The sequence below is a fragment of the Palaemon carinicauda genome, chromosome 22, assembly GCF_036898095.1.
Source record: "Palaemon carinicauda isolate YSFRI2023 chromosome 22, ASM3689809v2, whole genome shotgun sequence".
Classification (NCBI taxonomy): Eukaryota; Metazoa; Arthropoda; class Malacostraca; order Decapoda; family Palaemonidae; genus Palaemon; species Palaemon carinicauda.
Genome location: NC_090746.1, coordinates 121,215,333 through 121,222,832, shown reverse-complemented (window position 1 = coordinate 121,222,832; position 7,500 = coordinate 121,215,333). Strand labels below are relative to the sequence as shown.

Here is a 7,500-nt window from a genome sequence, read left to right as displayed (position 1 = left end):
ATGGAGAGGAGGAGGATAGATATCCTGTGTGAGCAGGAGACGAGGTGTAAAGGAAGTGGAACTATAAATATAAAAATTGGGAGTGGGTCACGAAAGGGAAGGAATGTAGTTGGGTTCACAATAGGTAATAACTGGAAGGAAAAAGTGGTAGAAATAAAGAGATTAAATGTTAGGCTTTCAAAGATTCCATATTCAATAGATAGGGGATCAGATAGTAAATATAATTTCAGCATATGCCTCTCAGATGGGTTGCCAAGAACAAGTAAAATAATTATTTATACAAGAGTTTAAGGTAGATATTAGAACATTGAAGGAGAAGCTAATCATAAGAGCAGACATGAATGGCAGAGTTGGAAAGAGAAGGGATGGCTACGAGGAGGTACGTGGAGGCCATGGATTTGAAATTGAAAATTAAGATGGGGAGTATATATTAGAGATGGCTCACAGTTTGGAACTGGCATGTACGGACACCTTGTTTCAGTAGTTGGATAAGCACCTGATAACGTATGAAAGTTGAGGAGTGGAAAGCCAAATACATCCTTGTTAGAGGTGATGACAAAAAACAATGTAATGAATTGTAAAGTGATTTTGAAGAATCAAGTGTTAAACAACACCTACTGGTATTGAAATAAGAGGTATAGGACCCCAAAGATACAATGAGGCAATCTAAAAATGAAGGTTTTGGGCCTTAAAGGAGAAAAGGGAGAATAATTTAGGAGGATTGTGAGAGAGCTATCTAGAAAAATCCCAGAGAGGTTGGTTAGAATGATTGAGGTGATGTACACAAAAACAAGGACGAAAATAATAACAGCAGTTGGAGAAACAAAAAAAGTTTGAAGCTAGTGTGGGATTACAAAACGGATCAGCATTGCTGGTCGTTGGTGTATTAAACGAAGATATCTGAAATGAAGAGTTGTAGGAGTTGCTATATGTAGATGATTTGCTGATTACCACTGAAAATGAGGAAGACTTACAGAGAAGGGTTGTAGAATGGCAGGAGTCTTTGGTGAGAGATGGCTTGATGGAAATGTGGATAAGATTGAGGTGAGGAATAAGGAAGGTACGTGCAGGATAGCCATGCAATATAGTAGTGACTCGGTTATAAAACAGATAGAACCATTTAGATACTTATGATCTACTATAAGTCAGGAGAGAGGGAGGATGTGAGGCTGAATCTAAAAATTGGATAAAATCATCCTGGGGAAAGTGGAGGAAGATAACGGGACTGATATGTAATAAGAGAATGCCAATTAAGCTCAAAGTAAAGATCTGATTGGTAAGGTCTCTGTCTGGTGTTTGCCAGACGGGGATTCGAGTCCCGCTCAGACTCGTTAGTGTCATTAGTGTCTGCAACTTTACCATCCTTGTGAGCTAAGTTTGGGGGGTTTGGGGGAGCCTATAGGTCTATCTGCTGAGTCATCAGCAGCCACTGCCTGGCCCTCCCTGGTCATAGCTTGGGGGGGGGGGGGGGGAGAGGAGGCTTGGGCGCTGATCATATAATATATGGTCAGTCTCTAGGGCATTGTCCTGACTTCTAGGGCAATGTCACTGTCCCTTGCCTCTGCCATTCATGAGCGACCTTTAAACCTTTAAACAGGCACAGACATAAGACTAGTGTTAAGGTATGGATTGGAAATATGGGTTCGAAGATGAAATGAGGAAGCAAAGCTTGTGAGGTCAGAAATAAGAATGTTGAGGTAGATTGTAGGAATATTATTGCTTGAAAGATTGGAAAATTACATAAGAAGAATGGCTTGCGTATATAAGATTACAGAGGTGGTAAGAGGTTCACGACTGAGATGGTATGGGAACGTACGGAGGATAGATGGTAGGGAGGGAGTAAGTAGGGCTTGGGAGGAGCTTTTTTCCGAGGAAAATGGAGAGGGAGATAGACAATTAGATGGTGATATAACATGAAGGATGACATGGAGAGAAGAGATTTGGTGGAAGAGGATGCCTTTAATAGAAGATAATGGAGAGGGTACATCAGGTAACCGACTCTTCGTATAATGATGATGGTGGGAAAGAGGAAGACGATAGATAATATATATATATATATATATATATATATATGTTTTATATATATATATATATATATATATATGTTTTATATATATATATATATATATATATATACATATATATATACATTATATATATATATATATATATATATATATATATATATATATATATATATATATATATATATATATATATATACACACATATATAAATAACAGAAAAAATATGTCGTGTGATTTTGTGACGACATGTTTGTATGAAGTCTCTGTGCCCTGTTGAAAAGTGCTTCAAACTAAAACTTTCTACAATGTAACGAAGTACTTTCAAGAGTCAAAGTAAAGATGGAGGAAAGATCTTGTCAATGAGAGAGAGAGAGAGAGAGAGAGAGAGAGAGAGAGAGAGAGAGAGAGAGAGAGAGAGAGAGAGAGTCGGTCAATTTTCTAAGGGGGAAGAAAAACCATTTGAACACAGTATTAATTAATATTGAGGGCGTAAGTTTGAAGATCTTCACATATGAGAGAGAGAGAGAGAGAGAGAGAGAGAGAGAGAGAGAGAGAGAGAGAGAGAGAGAGAGAGAGAGAGAGAGAGAAAGTAGGTCAATTTTCTAAGGGAAAGAAAAATCATTTGAACATAGTATTAATTAATATCGTGGGCATAAGTTTGAAGATCTTCTCATATTACCTCTACCGTTATACAATATGGAGAGAGAGAGAGAGAGAGAGAGAGAGAGAGAGAGAGAGAGAGAGAGAGAGAGAGAGAGAGAGAGAGAGAGAGAGAAAATGAGTCTTACTGGATTAAATCTTTCACGTTCGTAGTTTCTAATTTTTTGGAAGATATACTACTAGCCATTTGATAGGGATCACATCCTCTAAGGGAAATAAATCAATCGTAAATGTTAGAAAATATAAAATAACAGATGTGTTAAGCACTAACTAATTTGATGATTCAGAAATTCAATCAGTTATAGTCCATTTCTTTTAGCGAGGCAGATTTGCACCGACTCGCAGCGGTGCCCTTTTAGCTCGGAAAAGTTTCCTGATCGCTGATTGGTTAGAATTACCTCGTCTAACCAATCAGCGATCAGGAAACTTTTCTGAGCTAATAGGGCACTTCGTCCAACCAATCAGCGATCAGGAAACTTTTCTGAGCTAAAAGGGCACCACTGCGAGTCGGTGCAAATCTGCCTCGCTAAAAGAAATGGACTATAGTGTTTTTGATGTTGATAGTTGACAATTTTATTATAAAAAAAAATTGCTTTCTATCGTAAAGGTGTTTAACAAACGTAACTCATAATCAGGCAGTTGTCTTTCGGTCTCTTCAGCACTAAAGTTAATGTTAATAACGGGTGTGTCCTTTGCTTGCTTGAGTGACAGCATGGCAATGTCGTGTCATTCTGTCAATAAGATCCCAGATGGTTGCAATGGGAGTTGTTCCATTCTTCTACGATGAAATTTTCTATCTCTTCAAGGGTCGTGGACTGCGCTATACGATCAGAAATGGCAACCTGCAGCATGTTCCACACATGTTCAATCGAGTTTAGGCCTGGCAAATGTGCAGGTCATTCTGTCAGAACAGTTATCTCCTGTTCTAAAAAGTGATTCACCACCCTCGCACAATGAGATGGGGTGTTATTGTTCATCAAACTGAAGTCAGAACCAACAGCACCAGCCGATGGTCTTGTGTACACATTAAGGATCTCGTCACTAATAGTAAACCCCTGTCATGGTGCCTCTCCTCATGAAATGCAGCTCCGTTCTATTGTCTTTGCTGATCCCTCCCCTCACCATAATTAACCCTCGTGCTCACTGATATTGGCATCAGTAAACCGTCCATGTTCTCTCCACCAAACCCATTACCTTCTAGCAGTGAAGCCCAGACAATACTCATCAGTGCACAGTACTGAACCCCACTCGTTGTGCGTCCAAGTAGGATGATCGAGTGCCTAATTCAAACGTTCCTGCCTGTAATGTACGGTCAGTGGGATCCAAACACGTGCTCTCCTGGAGGAGAGTCTAGCAGTTTGGAAACGCTTCCGTATCGTATGAGTGGATTCATTCATAAGAGGTGTTCAAGAGGTCATTTCGCAAGGAGGTAGGTGTGGAAAAATTATAACATTGTACCTGAATAGTGACTGAAACAAGTGATGTTTATGTAGGAGTAAGAAAAGTGAGGCTGTATGCTCATCAAATATCATGATATGCACATACAAATGGGGTTTATCACTAACTGTGTGTAATTTGAAAGCATATTGAGTACCAACGGCAATCAAACTATATATTTGTAATATATCTAGGAAAGTACCTATGAGCCCTATAAAACGGTGACGGATATACGAGTATTTACAAAAAATATTTTTCTTATGCGGTCAAATGAGGGATCTCTTCACCCAAAGGGGATAGAAGTCCAGAATAATAGACCTGGTATATGATGACCAATGGGTTGTTATATATATTACACAGTCCTCCCCCTCGTATAGAGAGGATGGAGGAGAACTTCTCTAGGTTCTAAAGAATGTAGCTCCAAGGTGTAGTTTAACAGCATCAAGTCAGATCCAGCAAGTAATTTTTCATCTGTTATGTCCCAAAGACAGAGGCAGAAAGAATGCAGGTGGAGAGCCGGTCATTCTGCCTCCATTCAAGACTTACATCTATATGTTACCTTGGACAAAATGCTTACTGTCCCATGTGTGATCTGGGCTTGATACACCACTACTTGAGTAGTCACCACAAGACCCGGTGCAAAGGTGTCAAGGAACTGTGTGCACTCCTGTAGAATAAAGGCAGTGAAGGTGGTCTGATTCATAGGTGGGGACTAGCTTCTATCTTTGTGAGTCCCAATACGAGCTGGTACCTAGACTCTCTTGGCAGTCGAAGCATATCCAATAAGGATCGACTCCCAAAGTCTGAAAAAGATCGTGTTCTAGACACCTCTTTCTTGGTTTTCCTCAAACCTGGGGTTGTGCCCCGGCAGGATCCAAGTTTGGCCATGTGCTTTGGTACTAGACTAAGGAGCTCCTACACCTCTCGTGGTAGAATAAGTCAGAGACCATGTCACGTGCCTAACTTCTTTACTGATTATAAGGCAGCCAAGACAGTCTTCAGAGTCAGAGCTTTGAATGAGTCCTTCCCAAAGGCTCTGACAAGGTACTAAGAACAACAAGACTGTTAGAAGCTACTCTCAAGCATAGACAACTCGATGAGGAGGGATCTATCGGTTTTAATTGAAAGACCATGCTCAGGTGTGAGTGGTAGCTTTAGCAGGTGCTACTGAGAGGAACATCTTTGAGCCAGAAAGAAGAGGAGCTGCACGATCTGATCTAGACACTAGAAGAATCTCTTCAATGATATCAATCGTGAGTATGATCCACTTTACCTGGGAGAGTGAGGGCCAAAGGAGTTCCTTCAACAAGAGGCCATTTAGGAGCATGATCCCATATGGTAAATCACCTGATGGATTAGGGCTGAAGAGATAGGCGTAACCATCCGTGTGATCCCATAGGTGTTGGAAGGCAACTTTGAACAAAGACCATGGGACTATCTTGGTAAAAATCCCGAGGTGCATCTTGTTTAGTTACATGGGGAACAAGTCGATCACAGGAGAACACCCAAAATCCAAGCTCTTTCCAACTCTGACCCTACAGCCTTCTGTTGGTGACTAAGTGTGTTTGTCTGATCTTTCTAGCAAGAAATGCTGCCCAGAAACGCATCTGCTTCATTAGCTTGCAGAGCTAGATGTAAGCCATTATGGTGGGGTTGTCATAATAACCCATCAGATACCTCATCAACATTCTTTTAATGCTTACAGTAGTCCAAGATGCTTCTTCATCTGACAACACTGCTGTGATGACCCTGTCATTCAGGCATGTGTGTATTCCCTCTTTCGACACATCTGAGCACAGTTGCATGCCAAGAGGTGGAGAGTCAAATGGAATTCCCCTTTGAGAGTTCCTCATTAGCTGATAGGTAAAATTGACCTAAGCCTCCCATTCCGCTAGCACTAGAAGGGATGCAGATGCCTGGAGACTAACCAGTGGTTCTTCAAACAGTACAGAAAGAGATCTTTTTTAATGAGGAAAGGAGGCTGAAAAGATCCTTCCAGCTCGGTGGTAGTTCTGTTTGAAATCATGTATGGGCTACCTCCCTAGGCGTGCAAATGTGATTATCTAACTGGCAGGTTTTCACTTTTACCAGCATGCACAAGTGCTTTAAACTTTGCTTGGATAAGATATTTGACTTTCCTTAATTATCACAATTCCCAGATCGTGCCAAAACCAGAAAAGCAATCTCAATCCTGTAGCCATTCCCCATGAAGAAGGTTAGGATCATCTACTCGAGAGATACATCAACAGTTGTATCCTGGTAGTGGCACCCAAGTTACTAGTTAGGTGATCATCTAAATGAACACCAGAGGAGTGGTACCCAGTTTGGAACCCAGAGACCTGAACTGGTACTGCATACAGTAGAGGGAAAAGGGATAAAATACTAATAGAGTGATGCATGAGTACTGAACTTATATGTCCTTCAGATTCACTGAAAGCAAGAAGTCTTCCTTTTATGTAACTCTTTCAGTGAATTCCTCTCCAACGTCTCTCCTACTTCTGTCTGCAAGGCCAGTGTTCTTGGAGATGTTGAAAGGATAGATGAGTATTCTTTCTGCAAAAGAGAAAGGGATGGTGAAGAGTTGAAGAGGGTAGTAAGTAACATTCTGAAGGATTCACTCTACCTGAGGCTTGGCCATATGCTTCTGCTGGTTTTCCTAATGGTAGGACAAGCAATCCTAAGAAATCCTATACTCTTAAGACATAAGAAAAAAGGGTGGTGTGAAAGCTGGTAAGCATAACCCTCTTCTTAACTTTTTCCGCTTGTCCAATGCATGGAAGGAACAGGTTGGTTAGCTCGAAAGATCAGCATGCTCTAGTTCCCTCTGGGAAGTTGCTAGTGGCCCTGCCAGGGTTCAGGAAAGCACCAGAGGCTTTCCTTGCCGAACCCCGCACCAAAGAGTTCTGAATTGACCGAGCCACTCAAGAGAGAACTTATCTAGGAATGAGGATGGGTCAGGCAGCCCTAGGGCTAGGCTGGGCCCTTGTGTGACACCGAAGTGCTGCACAATGACTGAAGCCACTCCTGAGGGTTGGTCTCAGGTGTCCATCAGGAACATTAAACAGGATTGTCTGCCTCCATTGGCACTTGTCTGAAGTATCCTCTTACCCAGCTAATGAAGAGGGTACAAAAAGTAGTTCCGATAACTCATTCACCCAACCCAAGAATGTTTTTCTGTCCCAAGGAAAGAACTGATCAGATAATCCAGAATTGAAGACTGCCAGGGAAGGACAGCAACAATGAGGAACAGATTCCTGGTACTGATAACTGCAGACACAGAAGGAGTATTCATACTTTTCTACTCTTGGTCTTCAAGCGTAAGCAAGTTTCAATGCAGGCTTAGAATGGCTCCTTCTTCATAAAATGCTCTACCAAA

The 7,500-nt window shown here is 41.3% G+C and overlaps 1 protein-coding gene across 2 annotated transcripts in view; it reads right to left on the bottom strand.

Annotated features, from left to right (window-relative positions):
- The window catches only part of LOC137616258 (uncharacterized), an 86,553-nt gene that overhangs the window by 51,399 nt on the left and 27,654 nt on the right, over positions 1-7,500 (bottom strand). The gene's annotated exons all lie outside the window — the stretch shown is intronic.